This window comes from Daktulosphaira vitifoliae, unplaced genomic scaffold, assembly GCF_025091365.1.
Source record: "Daktulosphaira vitifoliae isolate Bord-2020 unplaced genomic scaffold, ASM2509136v1 Scaffold_2, whole genome shotgun sequence".
NCBI lineage: Eukaryota > Metazoa > Arthropoda > Insecta > Hemiptera > Phylloxeridae > Daktulosphaira > Daktulosphaira vitifoliae.
This window is the reverse complement of record NW_026099573.1, coordinates 44,215,451-44,231,296: the sequence shown is the minus strand read 5'-3', so window position 1 is coordinate 44,231,296 and position 15,846 is coordinate 44,215,451.

The following is a 15,846-nucleotide window of genomic DNA, read 5'->3' as shown; positions in this document are numbered from 1 at the left end:
TTTTATTTTTAACTTTTAGTATGTAACATAGACTTTAATTTAATATATTTTCGGAAAAATGGAGTAATTCTAGAAAATGTTGAAAAAGTAAACCTTTCATGCAAAGTAGTTTTTTCGAATCCCCCTCTGTGCGCAGATAAAGGGACAGGTTTTTAGAAAATAAATACACAATAAAAAGGAAATACTTAAAATACTTATTATAAAATTATTCTGAGTCATCTGTTTTTCAAAATATTATGACTTTTTAAAGAAAAAAAGTTTTAAAAAAACACAGCACAGAGGAGTCGCGGTAAAGTGGTGACGTGGCATAATTGGGTCAAGTATGATATCTGACAGTGATTAAAATCAATATAAAAAAAACGCTTCAATGCAAATCTTTTGATAGTGTTTAATTTTAAAAAATTGATGGATTATTCCAAAAGCTACATCATCTTCTATTTCCTTATTAATATCCTGATTAAGATAAAGTATGTCGAATGAAAAAGGGATTANGTATGTCGAATGAAAAAGGTATATAAAATTATTTCTCATAAAAAAATTATATTGATCTATACATTTTTTAAAAAGTTTTTTGTATAACTTGTCATTATTAATCCCTTTATATGGTCAGATAAAGGATAAGATTTCTAAAAAAATACCAAAAGATAGGTAAAGACTTCATGTATCTAAATAAAAAAAAATTTTATTGAGCTGGCCATTTTTAAAAAAGTTATGGGAGTTTTAAGTAAAAATAACGGTAAAACAGTGGGGTCGTAGCTTAATGCGGACGAGGCATAGATGGGGCAATTATAGATGATATCTGACAGTGATTAAAATCACTATCATTAGAAACGCTTCGATGTAAATCTGTAGATAGTGTTTAATTTTAAGAGATTAGTAGATTATTTAAAAAGCAACCATAACTNATGTACCGCCAAATTTGGGTTAGCAAGGATCACCAAGATTTACAACGAGAAAACAAACATCAACAATACAACCAAAAGAGCGGTGTTGTAGTCGATCGCTTCCATTTTCGATCCTCTTGGTCTTATTGGTCCAATAATTATTAAAGCAAAATTAATTATGCAAAGGTTGTGGCAATTTAAATGTTGTTGGGATGACTTATTGCGAAATGAATTACAGCAGGAACGGCTAAATTATAAGAACTCGTTGATGCAAATCGAAAAAATTGAAATACCACGGTGTATAATTGGACGTAATCATGTGCAGTCAGTTCAAATTCATGGATTTGCCGACGCGTCTGTTCACGCATATGGATGCTGTGTGTACTTAAGGGCAACTGACAACAATGATGNGTCTGTTCACGCATGTGGATGCTGTGTGTACTTAAGGGCAACTGACAACAATGATGTTTCATGTATTCGGCTAATCGCAGCGAAGTCAAGAGTAGCTCCTTTGAAAGTAATCTCTTTGGCTCGATTAGAACTATGTGCGGCCGTTTTACTTTGCCAGCTAGTAGAAAAAATCGTGAACAAATTAAATTTAAATGTAAGTAAACGTTATTTTTGGTCCGACTCGACTATAACGTTAGCTTAGATAAAATCGTCATCCAACAGTTGGAAAACATTTGTCGCACACCGTGTTGGAGAAATACAGTCATCAACGGCGATAAATGAATGGAATCATGTTAGGTCTGCTGAGAACCCAGCTAATAAGAAGAGGCTGTACACCTGATCAACTTTGTTATTTAAAACTTTGGTGGGAAGGCCCTGATTGGTTATGTTATGATGAGAAAAATTGGCCTTTGAGTACGATAGAAGCGCCGCCTCTACCTAAGGAAGTACCTGAACAAAGAAATTCGGTGATGATAACCGTTACAACAGGTATGAAAAATTTTAATTTAATACATCGTTATTCGTCATGGATGAAATTATGTCGTGTGACATGCTATTGTTTGCGGTGGTTAATAAGACAATTCGCAAAAAACATTTTCCTTCAACGTCTATTGATGTATGGGAAATTCAAGAGGCTCAAATTGTTTTAATTAAATTGGAACAGAAAAATTATTTTTCAGAGGAAATTAAAATATTACAAAGTAAAAAACTTTTGCAGCACGGCAAATTAGTTCGACTGCTTCCGTTTCTAGATGAAAATAATGTGTTAAGAGTAGGCGGTCGGTTAAATAAGTCAACTCATATCAGTGATGAACAAAGAAATCCAATCGTACTACATCCTAAGTCATTTATTACTAATTTAATACTTCGGTACGAACATCAGCGTTTGCTTCACGCCGGTCCGCAAGCACTATTAGCTGCCGTGAGAGAAAAATTTTGGCCGTTAAATGGACGAAATCTAGCCAGAAAAATTGTACACGAATGTGTAGTTTGTTTTCGTTCTAAGCAGACTGTATTTACACCAATTATGTCCGATCTACCAAAATCACGCGTAGAACCAACTAGAGCTTTTCAAGTGAGTGGTCTAGATTATTGTGGTCCTGTTTTAATAAAATCAAATTTAAATTCGAAAAGCACCTAAATTAAAAGCTTATATTTGTGTTTTTGTTTGTTTTTCGACAAAAGCAGTACATATCGAGCTAGTTAGCGATTTGACGTCTGAGAATTTTTTAGCCGCTCTGCGTCGATTTACTGGTAGACGGGGATTATGTACAGCACTTTATTCAGACAACTTCACTACTTTTACTGGTGCAAATCGACAATTAATTGAATTGAGCAAATTTTTAACTTCTCCGGAGAACATCGAAAAAATAAGAAAATTTACAGCGGAGCTTGGCATTCAATAGCATTTTATTCCGCCGAGAGCACTTCATTTCGGGGGCTTATGGGAAGCTGCCGTAAAATCTGTTAAACATCATCTTGTCCGACAACTTGGAGATGTTTGTCTGACGTACGAAGAAATGAACACTGTTCTTGTTCGTATAGAAGCGTGCTTAAATTCTCGTCCTCTTACACTTTTGTCGTCGGATCCAACGGATTTAAGGGTTCTCACTCCAGGTCATTTTTTGGTGAGTGGACCGTTAACCAGTTTGCCTGAAAAAGATTTATCGATTGTCCCATCCAATCGACTCAAAAGATGGCAATTAACAATTCAATTAACTCAACGCATTTGGTCGAGATGGAGTACAGAATATTTGAGTCAACTTCAAGGACGAACAAAGTGGCAGTCCCCTCAAGGTGTGTCCATAAAAAAGGACATGCTAGTTCTAATTAAAGAAGATAATGTACCAACAATGAAATGGCATATGGGACGTGTTAAAGAACTTTTCACTGGAACGGATGGTGTGACTCGAGTGGTGAATTGTATACGGAAACTAGTTTGCTTAAAAGGGCCGTTAGATATGTATGTCCTTTGCCAATAGAAGATGAATAATTTTTTTTTTTTTTAAATAATTTTTGATAAATTTTGATTCGCTNTCCTTTGCCAATAGAAGATGAGTAATTTTTTTTAAAAAATAATTTTTATAAATTTTGATTTGTCAATATCAACTTATATATTATTGTGTATTTAATTTATCAATGAATTAATTTTGATTTGTTAAAGTCATTTTATATATTATTGTTTAAGTAATTAATTAATCTATTAAGTCATGTAAAAAAAATTTTTTTTGTTTTGCTTGTCATGTTTATTTAGTTATAAGAAATTGAGCGTTGATTGTATATAAATTTATTAAGGTCCTGTTTCTTATTGATCAATTATTTGATTTGTTTATTGATTTATTAATTTTTTTTTTTTCGCACAATAAGTCCGAAATATTTTTTTTGTAAAATTTTGTCGCTAAACTGATTTAAAATTTTTTAAATGTATTTTTTGTATTATTTTACGGCAATCGTAAAATTCCGGGCGGTATGTTACGTACTAAGTAGGGATATTATTACGACGAGCCGACGAGCGCGCGACCGACTTCCTGTTTAATAAAGTAAATTTTTCAAATTAATTAGAGTGTTCGTGTTTTAAATTTTTAGTTTAGATACCCGCTCTGAAAATTAACAGTGTTCTTCAGCGATGGACTAACCACCCGTTTCGGAGTATAAATGTTTGAAAAACCTCCTCCTTTTGGGGAAGCTGCTATAGCTCTTAATGGGCTGATAAAGCGAAAAAAAATGGTTTTAGTGTATTGACATATATTTATTTCATGGAGCTGTTTTCGGTTTTTTTCTTTTTCAAATTATTTTTGTATCATGTGCACTTAATAAAAAAAATTTCTAACGTATTTTTTTCTGTATCTATGGACCAAGATTATCAAGAATTATTAGTCCTATTTAGCTTAATGATAATTAAATCTATAAATACATAGTCTGTGTTATTATTATTACCACTGGTGAGTAACGATCGTTAATCCATGTGCAACCGATGTGTATGAATTTTCTATCTATAAAACTCAAATTGAATACAGATGTTCCCAGCATATCAAAATCGGGTTGAGATGGATACCGCGTGGATATTTTAACATTTTTTACACCTGCACTTATGTTCATATTGAATATCGCACTAATATACTTCACTAATCACACACGATTAAGACATACGACAACACAATAGGAGTTTTCTTACGTTCGACCTCGATTTATAGATATTTCTGAAGAGGGTGGGGAAGGATTTGANAAATATTTCTGAAGAGGGTGAGGAAGGATTTGAAATATGGTTGGTTGTTCATTCAAAGAAACAAAAATAATAAATCTCATTTGGTGGGAGAAGAGTGAAGGGTAATTTTATCTTGACAAGTATACGGAGGGAGGCGGTAAAATATGTTATCAAAATTTAAAATGAGGCGCAAAATACGTTTTATAAAATTACTTCATTGATAAGCATTACATACACTCTCCTCTAACTATAATGTGATAAGAGGTAAATGAGGCGTTAATCTGAGGCGATAAAATATGTTATTAAAACATAAAATGAGGCTCTAAAATAAGTTTTATCAAATTAGTTCATTGATAAGCATTACATACACTCTCCTTTAACTATAATGTGATAAGAGGTAAATGAGGCGCTAACTGAGGCGCCAACCAGAGGCGCTAAAATGAGTATATGGGGAGAGGCGGCCCAATATACACACATTACTTAGAAATTATAGAAAAAGTCTAATTGCACATTTGAAAACATTGCGACAAGTTGATTTAGAAAAGTATATTTTTGTTTCTGATGAAAGTTCCTTGTAGTACAGTGTATAAAACTTATAACTTTGTTATAAGTAACAAACATTTTTTATTGAAAAGTTTGCATCAAGCACTTAAAAATTTTTAAACGCCTTTAAAGCAAAGAAATATAACTACTTTATTATTTTTACGGAAAATTAAATATCAATTCATATTAAATTTAATTACTATAATTATTATATATTTGTAAATAATAATTATAAATCAAATAACTAATCGGGATAAAATTAAGTGAGCAGGAGTTATTGTTGCTTATGAAATAATCTACCAATTTCTTAAGATTAAACACTATCTACAGATTTGCATCGAAGCGTTTCTTATGATAGTGATTTTAATCACTGTCAGATATTATCTATACTTGTCCCAACTATGCCTCGTTCATACTGTGCCACGACCCTATTTCTCCCACGGAAACGATTTCTTTCAACGATACGTCAAAAGATCACAAATTGTATCTAGTCGAAAACATTACAATCAAAAATTGAAAAAATTTCCCAACTATACTACCGAGTTGTACGGACGTGCCATTTTTTATTGTTTTTTGCCGCTTGTCAAAATACGTTTTTTTTCTTGCTGCATTTTTTTTTTGTCCTCCATTTTTTTTTTTAAAATAAACGTCAAGATATCCACGATGGCGTGAGGCGCAAACTATGGCCAATGGTGGGCCGGCACTTCTCAAGAACTCAACGACAATTATACATAAAACTTCCTTCTGTACCCCTTCATAATTTCTAATAGCACCTTCTTTATGTTCTTCTTCCTTCCCTTTCTTTGTTTTTATGAATATATATATATATATATATTTGCCTTGGGAAAGACATGGGTCTTAAACCAAGAGTTATGTATTGGTTATACACGTCAGTGATTAAACCTATGATATTGTACGGTGCCCTAGTCTGGTGGACCAGAACAGCACTCATTACAGCTAGGAAAGAATTTAGTCGCATACAGAGAATGGCTGCTATTGCCATCACTGGAGCATTAAGAACTACACCAACGGTCGCATTAGAGGCACTTATTGGATTGCCTCCTCTGTATCTAGAGGCGAAAGCTCACGCCAAAGCTACAGCACTAAGATTCCACAACTTAGGTATGTGGACTTTGGAGAGTGATACAACAGAACATGGTAAAATACTAAAAGAGATAGACAAGGGCTTTTTAGAATACCCCTTGGACTATATCAAACCGGTTCTTAAGAATAACATTCCCTACAAAGTGGAGATCACTACANTAGAGATCATTACACGTAGAGAATGGAATATTAACCACCTGTCTGACAAAGGAGGATTTGTGATATATACAGATGGATCCAAAAAGTCAGGAAAGGTAGGTGCTGGAATTTGGGGCTTAAAGCCACGAATAAATGTCAGTATGTCATTGGGCACAACACCCTCTGTTTTCCAAGCAGAGGTGATGGCGATACTGGTAGGGGCTCAGAACCTGCTGGTATACAAAAATAGGAAGATAACTATCTTAAGTGATAGTCAAGCGGCTTTGAAAGCACTCTGTAACGATCAGGTGAATTCAAAGCTGGTCCTCGAATGCAGGGAAACTTNCGATCAGGTGGATTCAAAGCTGGTCCTCGAATACAGGGAAACTTTAGAATCACTATCGAGGTTCAACAAAGTTACACTAGCGTGGGTACCGGGACACAACGGTGTCACTGGAAATGAGAATGCTGACTTTCTAGCCAGGAAAGGAGCAGAGAACACCTATGTTGGACCAGAACCAGTGGTAGGGCTCACTGAGCAATCGCTCAAAGCGTTACCCAAGAATTGGTGCAGAGAACAACACAGGAAAATCTGGAAGTACTTGGTAGTACCTAGACAATCTAAAATGTTTATCAAGACCCCTGGTTTATTGCTGGGTGATCTTAATAGCATGACTAGACATCAAATAAGCACCCTGACTGGTCTACTGACAGGACATGGTCACCTGCTTAAGCATCTTAACGCAATGGGGGTATTGGAATCACCATTGTGCAGGAAGTGTGGAGTAGAAGAGGAAGACTCATTTCACATAATGTGCGAATGTGAAGCCTTGTCCACACTAAGATCAAACTACTTGAATAAACCATTTCCTGAAAAAGAGGATATTAAAAACCTAAAACCCAGAGAGATACTTAATTTCGCCAGAAAGACAGGACTCTTTGGTCATCTTTAGAGGTGACTTTATGGTTGGTAATGTATTAACACTTTGGTGATAACACTTAGGTGGGTAAACCGTATCAAGACAATTCGGTATGAGGTGCGCACAATGGACCAACAGGTCTGAATGCATGGGCATTATGTCCACCTCAATAATAACTAAAACTAAAACTAAAACTATATATAAATTTTAAATAATTAAACAAAAATATTATTATATTATACATGGCCTATATGTTTTCTCATAATATAATAATAAAAAAAAAAAATTTGAATTTTGGCTAAAAGTAAAAAAAAAAAAAAATTAAATATATCTTTGACTCCCCACTTCTTTTATTTCCCTGTGCAAACCCTACTGTTGTAATGCCTATAAAGGTAATATTCATTATTTTTTATTTTTGTTCTCCCCCATTATATTATGTTTGTTAATCCCATTCAATTTTTTAGCATTTGTTGTGCGGTACAGTGTTTGATGGATTGGTGAACGGTTGTTAGATCATGTTAGATATCATGTTAGAATTAAACATGAAAACACGGTAAGTGGGGGCGAGCAGGTCAGTCGGTCACGTCATACACGTTTGTGTTTATCACGACAGGTATGCCGCTGACACTACTCAATTTTTTTTTTTTTGTAGCCGTCTAGTGGACCAAAGATTCCGCGTTCAATATACGCCACGACCTTCAATGTGTTTTTTCCTACTAAAAACCATCACCTTAGTAACGGTACGGCGACGCTGCTGTTTAGACCGGTCCCTTCAACGTATGGCATTGAAAACTAATTCATTCGCGCTCAATTATTCGGCCGTTTCGAGCATATGGACATCCGGTTTTATTGGGTCAAGTATTGCCTTGTCACCACATTGTTAAATTTGAGTTGCCTAACGGCTTATTATATGTTATGGTGTTTTTTTTTTGTTGTCTTCCCTGCAACCGAAGTGTCACAATTGTAATAATACGAAAATAACTAAAATTATGTTAGGTGTCTTTATTGACCAAGATTGGATATTTGGGGATTTGGTTAATTGATGAGCAACGAGGTTCTATCGGGGTTAGACAAGTAAGACAAAGTAGATATAAAAAGTAATAATTAAGGTTCCTCTTATAGAGATATTATAAATGATCCAACTAGTAAGTACCTGTAATAATACACTGAGGCAGCGAAGAGGCGGTGACCATCTCATGAATACCATATAATGTGATTATGTATAAGGGCCGAACTAGTTAATAACAATTAATTGAAGTTTAAAGATTAATATAATTATTTTATCTATTGCTTTATCGTTCTATATTCAGATTATTAATTCTAAATAATTGAATTATAAGATAATATAAGTATTGACTCTTAATGATTTAAAGTCTTACTTGAAGATTTTTCTTTGTTCTAAAAATAACTTTTGACAATATCAGGTTATAACAAAATAACATGAACTCAATTGTTTAGTTCATAAATTAACAAGTAAAAATTTCACAATGATGATTACGAACTTTGAGTATCGATGTCGAGAGCGCAATTCGAACAGCTCAATGAATATTTAGAGACAGATTCTCTCAAGTCCTCAGCACTCAGCCCTTTTATAGTATTTTTTGATCCCCAAACAATCATCATTGTGTCCATTCTTGTAATGTTATCGTTTATTGTTAAGTAAGCATAAAATATGAAATATATAAATTAATACACATGGATAATATACAAATCATTTTTATACAACGTTAATATAGTTTTTTTTTTAATTCTAGACTAGGGTTAACACATTGTGTTTTTGTATTAAGATAAGAATAAAAAGAGCTGACAAGTATAATTTATAAATGTCTTATAGAGTGATTTTTAAAGATGACTAATATTTGACTTATGACTGAATCGTGTATAATATAATATAATTAAACAACAGTAAGCGTTTATTAAATATTTTTCTAAGTTATATTTTATTAAAATTTATTATTTATTAATTTAGATATTTAATTAAAAACAATCATGTTATTTTAAGCATATGAATATAATTTATAAATTAAAGTGTTAATAGTCTTAAATGAAAAACCATTATTGTGGACAAAAACAGAGTAGACCACTGTTATTTCATATTGTGATAGTGACCAGTGTATTACGACACAATATTCATCACCTTCAAGCGGCAGTGGGTAATTATTAATAATTTTTTATTGTTTATTTAACAGATTTACAGTCCACATAATATATGTATTAGTTATAAACAGGAAATATATGTTATTTATTCCATTATTAATTTGTGCTAATTTCATTTACCATTGGCTTTTGTTTGTTTGTTATTTTTTCGTAACTGAAAATATCATATTGTGATTATTATATATATATGCTGTTTTTTTCTTTCCATCTAATATATTGTAAGGCTCAATTTCCATATTTTATATTCTTCTTTCCTTCCACTAAGGCATGGTCAAAATTTTTATTAAACAAACTAAAAGGTTACACAAGCACAAATTGTCGATACTTAAGTAAATTATGGTCGGCATTGCACAGATCAATTGACAGTTCTTTTATATGGTACTATCATTAATGATGCCTAAGTACCCTTTACACTATAACTCTTTTGTTCATATACTTGCCCTATCTATGCACATACTAATTATAAGTTGAATTTAAAATGATCTTTAATATTTTACTTAATTTTCTTTCATTTTTATTCATTTATTCATTTATTCATAAAACGGGACGAGCCCAATATTTTACAATTTAACAAAGATATTTTAAAAGCTTATGATATAATAATTAATTAAACTAAAACAACTGACAAATTGCAATATAACAAAATTACAAAATATATGTACATAATATTTGATACAAAGATGAATTTTAATTTAACATGAAAAAAATAAAAAATATAAATAAAATAATTAGAAATTACAATAAAATAAAATGGAATTGAATATACATTATTAAATAAGGGGACTGAAACTTGGGCTAAGGTAAAACAAAGGAAGGGTCGGTATTAGCGATTTTCATCAAGCGGATTATCGGGGAGTTTAGAAAGTAATTTGAGGAGGAAAATGGAATTTGGAAGGGGATATTGGAACGCGTCAAGCGAGGAGGAACTTTAAGATTTATAAGGGATAGTAAATCAGGAGAATCAATATTGTTTGAAAGGAGATCTAGTAAGAATTTGCGATTTAAGACATGCCTACGATCGGCGAGACTGGAAAGGTTAAGGGAATGGAGTATAGGAGCATAGGAGTGAGGAGGATATTGGATATTGAGCTTAAAAGCAGCAAAGCGCAGGAACTTCCGTTGTACACGTTCCAACATTTCGCTGGCACCAGAAGTAGGTGGGTCCCATAAGACACATCCATATTCAAGAATAGGGCGAACTAGTGCACAATACAAGGCTTTTAGGGGGGAGATCAAGTGAAATTCTTGGGCTATGCGGAAAATAAAACCCAGCATTTTTAGTGCCTTACAACATATTTCTTGAATGTGTTTTATAGGACACAGTGTACGAGTAAGGGTAAAACCCAAGTCACGTATAGAGTCACCAGCAGAATTTAGGGGAATACCATGTATAGAATAAGGAAAAACAAGAGGATTACTTTGGCGCGAAAAAGTCATTGAGGAGCATTTTTGGATGTTGAGGGAAAGGCCAAGGGACTCGCCCCAAAAGACTAAACGTTGAAGGTCTGATTGGAGGATAATACAATCGGACATTGAATTTATACGATAATAAAGCTTCATATCATCAGCAAAAATAAGGAGTTTAGCATGGTGAAGAACAGAAGTAGAAGAGTTCACAAACAAGGCAAAGAGGAGAGGAGAGAGAACAGCACCTTGGGGGACACCTGAGGAAGGATAAAAAAGTTCAGAAAAAACACCGTGGACAGACACAAACTGGGGTCGATCCAGTAAATAGGAACGAAACCAGGAGAGTAGAGGTTCACCAATACCTTGTTGATCTAAAACATTTATTAGTAGGGAATGATTAACACGATCAAACGCCTTAGCGAAATCAGTGTAGATCACATCAACTTGGCTATGAAGGCGGAAGGATTCAAAAATATACGAGGTAAAGGTGAGGTTGCATGTTAGAGTAGAGCGGTTTGGACGGAAGCCATGTTGTTCAGGTATAAGTATATGATTCAAGGAAGGTCGAATAGTATTTAGGACAACAGTTTCGAATAATTTGGAGATATGAGGAAGAATGGTAATAGGACGATAGTTAAGAACATGAGTTGGATCGCCAGATTTGAGAATAGGAGTTATAGAGCCAAGTTTTAAAGAAGAAGGAAACATCCCAGAACTCAGGGATTTATTGAAGACAAGAGAGAGGGGCCAGGCAATTACGTCCCGTAATCTAAATAAATAATCGCCCTGAATGCCGTCAGGTCCGAGAGATTTGATGNTTAAACGCCTTAGCGAAATCAGTGTAGATCACATCGACCTGGCTATGAAGGCGGAAGGATTCAAAAATATACGAGGTAAAGGTGAGGTTGCATGTTAGAGTAGAGCGGTTTGGACGGAAGCCATGTTGTTCAGGTATAAGTATATGATTCAAGGAAGGTCGAATAGTATTTAGGACAACAGTTTCGAATAATTTGGAGATATGAGGAAGAATGGTAATAGGACGATAGTTAAGAACATGAGTTGGATCGCCAGATTTGAGAATAGGAGTTATAGAGCCAAGTTTTAAAGAAGAAGGAAACATCCCAGAACTCAGGGATTTATTGAAGATAAGAGAGAGGGGCCAGGTAATTACGTCCCGTAATCTAAATAAATAATCGCCCTGAATGCCGTCAGGTCCGAGAGATTTGATGTTATGGAGAATGGTAAATGATTTGTGTAACTCAATTACGGACACATGGACGATTGAAGGAAGAGGAAACTGTAAGTGAGAAGGAATAGTGGAGGGTGTGATCGAAACTGGTGTATAAACAGAAGAAAAGTATCTGGAGAAGAGATTTGCCGTTTCTATAGGGCGTGTGCTATTGGAGCCGTCATAGACTAAATTACAAGGAATATTTTTGGAAGAATAATGCTTACGCACAAACTTCCAAAATGCTCGAGGATTTAGTTTTAGATTAGATTCAGAGTGAGCAAGATACTCGCGGTGACATTTCTTTGAGAGGAATTTGTAACGTGCTCGGCATAACGAAAAATGACGATAGTCAGCTAGTGAAAGTGACGACTTATACTTAGCATGTGCCAGACGCTTTGAGGATACTAGTTTCTTTAGTTCAGAAGTAAACCAAGGTGGGAATGTTGAGGGACGAACAGTGATTTTAGGAACATAAAGGAGAATAGAAGTGTGAAGAGCATCATAAAAAGTATTCATGGCAGTANGAAACATAAAGGAGAATAGAATTGTGAAGAGTATCATAAAAAGTATTCATGGCAGTATCAGCATCTAAGTCCTTAAATGTTTCATCCCAATTAAAGGAATTTAAAAAGTCATTAATATGACAATAGTTAGCTTTTGAAAAATCATAAAAGGAGGTAGTGCTTTGAGGGGGTGGACTGTGAGATGAGTTAAGAATTTGTAAGGATAGTGGAGGATGATAAGCGTCTGGAGGTACAGCTGAATCAGAAGCGACATTGACATTTATTAATTTGTAGTTCGAGAGAACAAGGTCCAGGAGAGAGTTATGAGAGTTTAAGTTATAATTTAGTTGAAAAAATCCATGTAAAGAAAATAACTCAGGAACACTAAGGTCTTGAGAAGGGGAAGAAGAGGAATAGCAGAGGCCATATTCATCATTTGACCAGATAATACTGGGGAGGTTATAATCGCCGCAGACAATAAATGAATAGGAAGGATATTGGAGAAAAATATTTTCAATGGAATATAGGTGAGCTCTATATAAATCAACAGAAGAATAGGAGGGTAGATAAACACCACAAATTATGAATTTAAAGGAATTAAAATGAAAATGAACAAATAATTGTTCAACGCTTTTATCTGGAGAAGGGATTAAGAAAGAAGGGAAATCTTTGTGAATTCCGATAAGGACTCCACCTCCACGTCCGCNCCATAAGGACTCCACCTCCATGTCCGCATAATCTGGTAAGGGGTGATCTGTCGCATCTATATATGTTATAATTAGTAAGGCCGAGTTCATTAGAATTAAAATTTTCAGTAAGCCAAGTTTCAGTTAAGATTATAAATGAATGATTAAAATAAGCAGTGTTACATGAAAAATTAAATAATTTAGTGCGTAGANTCCATTAAAAATTAAATAATTTAGTGCGTAGACCACGACAATTTTGGTAATAACCATTAATATTATGCGATTTAGAGTATTTAAATTGATCAGAACTTATAGATTTATTGAATTNATTTAAATTGATCAGAACTTTTAGATTTATTGAATTTGTTAATAAAATTTGAAAAATGTTAGAAAAATGTATTGAAGGTAGATTTGGCAGCACAACACTTACGACAGTATGAGGTCGATAATATATCAGACTTGTAGGTGCAACATCCAGGTAGATAAGGTAGAGCGGTAGTGTTGTTGGTAGGTGAATTTAAGTTCGGTGTTTGGTTTGAAGAAAATGAGATCCGTTTTTTGATTTCCTTTTCAGAACTGTAGGGACGCCATTTAAGTATGAAATAGTAAGGTCAGCTTCGCCACTTTTCGTTCGACGATCTAATTCGGAATGACAAGATCGAAGCTGCTCGCGTTCACGTAGTGTCTTGTCACGAACAAGCTTTAAAACTTGATTGTTTGGGGAACGTTTACTAGCAGTATTAAATAATTTTAGAAACTCCACTGCAGCTAATTTATTTTTGAGAAAAATCTTAAGTGGACGAGATGAATGGTCATTTCTTCTTCCCAACCTAATGACTTTAATGTCAGGAGGGGCAGAAATTCCCACAGAAGAAATAAGTTCAGATAAGTTCTTTAAGTCTTCACTAATTCTATTCCCGAGTTCTGGTGCATTTGATTCAGGGACACCAAAAGCAATTAAATTTGAGCTACATTTTTCACGCTCAGATAATTCGAACATTAATTGAGATGCTGAGTCATGAGAAGAGCCAGGGTTATTTTTCTCAAGATTTGCAATTCCTGTGTTAAGGGCAGGAATATCATTTTTTAAAGTTATATTTTCAGATTTTAGTTCAGAAATTTGTGCTATGAGTGTATCTAGATTGTTTGCGTTTGCTTTACATTGTGCCAAAGTATCACTTTGAATAGATTTTAAATCAGCAATGGCTTTTAATATTTCTTCAGATGTTACGGGCGTAGAGAGAGTTTTATGATTTTTCGATGAATTTGAAGAAGCAGATCTAGTCATTACTTGAGTTTTGGGCGATATTGGGTTCATTTTATGTTAATAAANGACCAACTCCCCTCATTCCTTATTTTCAATATTAAAAAAACTTCTCTATGTTTTACTTTTTGCTTAGCCATTATTTTTATTCAAAATATCTCTTTCTTTATTCTGCCTATTAAATCTCCATTATTATTATATATATTTTTTATTTTACATGACCATGTTTAAATATTGTTATAACTTTGTACTAATACTACATGTTATTTCAATTTTTAACTTTGACTCCCAACACTTCCCCTCTCCCGTTATGAGACTCATCTCCCCGTGAGTGGTTATAGTCGCATGGTAACGTCTCAGGGGTTGTAGTACGCTGTTTTGCCGAAACATCGTCTGGGCAGTGATATGCCAACTAACCATATCCATGTGTTTCGCGGATTTGATGGCCTCAAATCCCACCACCCCTTCCTTCACAGTCCCTATTACTCTGATTATTTATGTATTTTTGTTTCTATGGAATGTTGATTGAAAATGTACCTAAGGTACAGCTCCTAGTGTGACCCACCTATGGCCATAACCTATAATATTTGATATCCTTATATTTATATATTAGTGCTATCCACGGTTCTTATAACCATTCATCTTAACTATTATAGTTACTTAGTTAATTGTCAACATATTTTTATTAGGTGTTTACTGTTTTAACACAGACCCTTGTTATATTAATATTGACTTCTGTTAACCATTTATCTTTTTATTAATTTATTTGATTAATTCAGTTTGTTGTTTTGATTAACAAATTTATTTTAGTTAAAATCTATTAGCTCAAAACCTCATCTATTAAATTGTTTTCATTTAATCTTGCTGTTAAACTATTATACATTTCTTTTTGTTCTTTCTCTCTCTTAATACTCCTTTTAAGTTAACTGTTTGATTAAATTTTATTTAATCATATATTATTCTGGTTAAATTGACTCTAAAAAACAATTTGAGACGACGACAATGCCAATCTTCTTTTTCGGATCTTAAAAAAGGCATGACTGAAATCAATACCAAATTATTAGAAGTACTTAAAAATAGCTAGGCAGAATGCAAATCCTACACAGACAAAGAAATTTCGGATGTCCGAGTCGAATTAAAAACCGACATTTCTAATTTATCGGAACGGTTATGCTTAGTTGAAGGTCAAGTTGCTAGATTAGCTTCCCTTGAATCCTCTGTCAAAAAACTTCAATTATCTATTCCTGATCCTAATGTAATGCCTCCTTTATCTCAAAACTCACATATTGAAACTGAAATTCCTAAAAAACTTAGATTCTCTTATGGTCCTCAAATGTCCTCTACCACTTTTTCC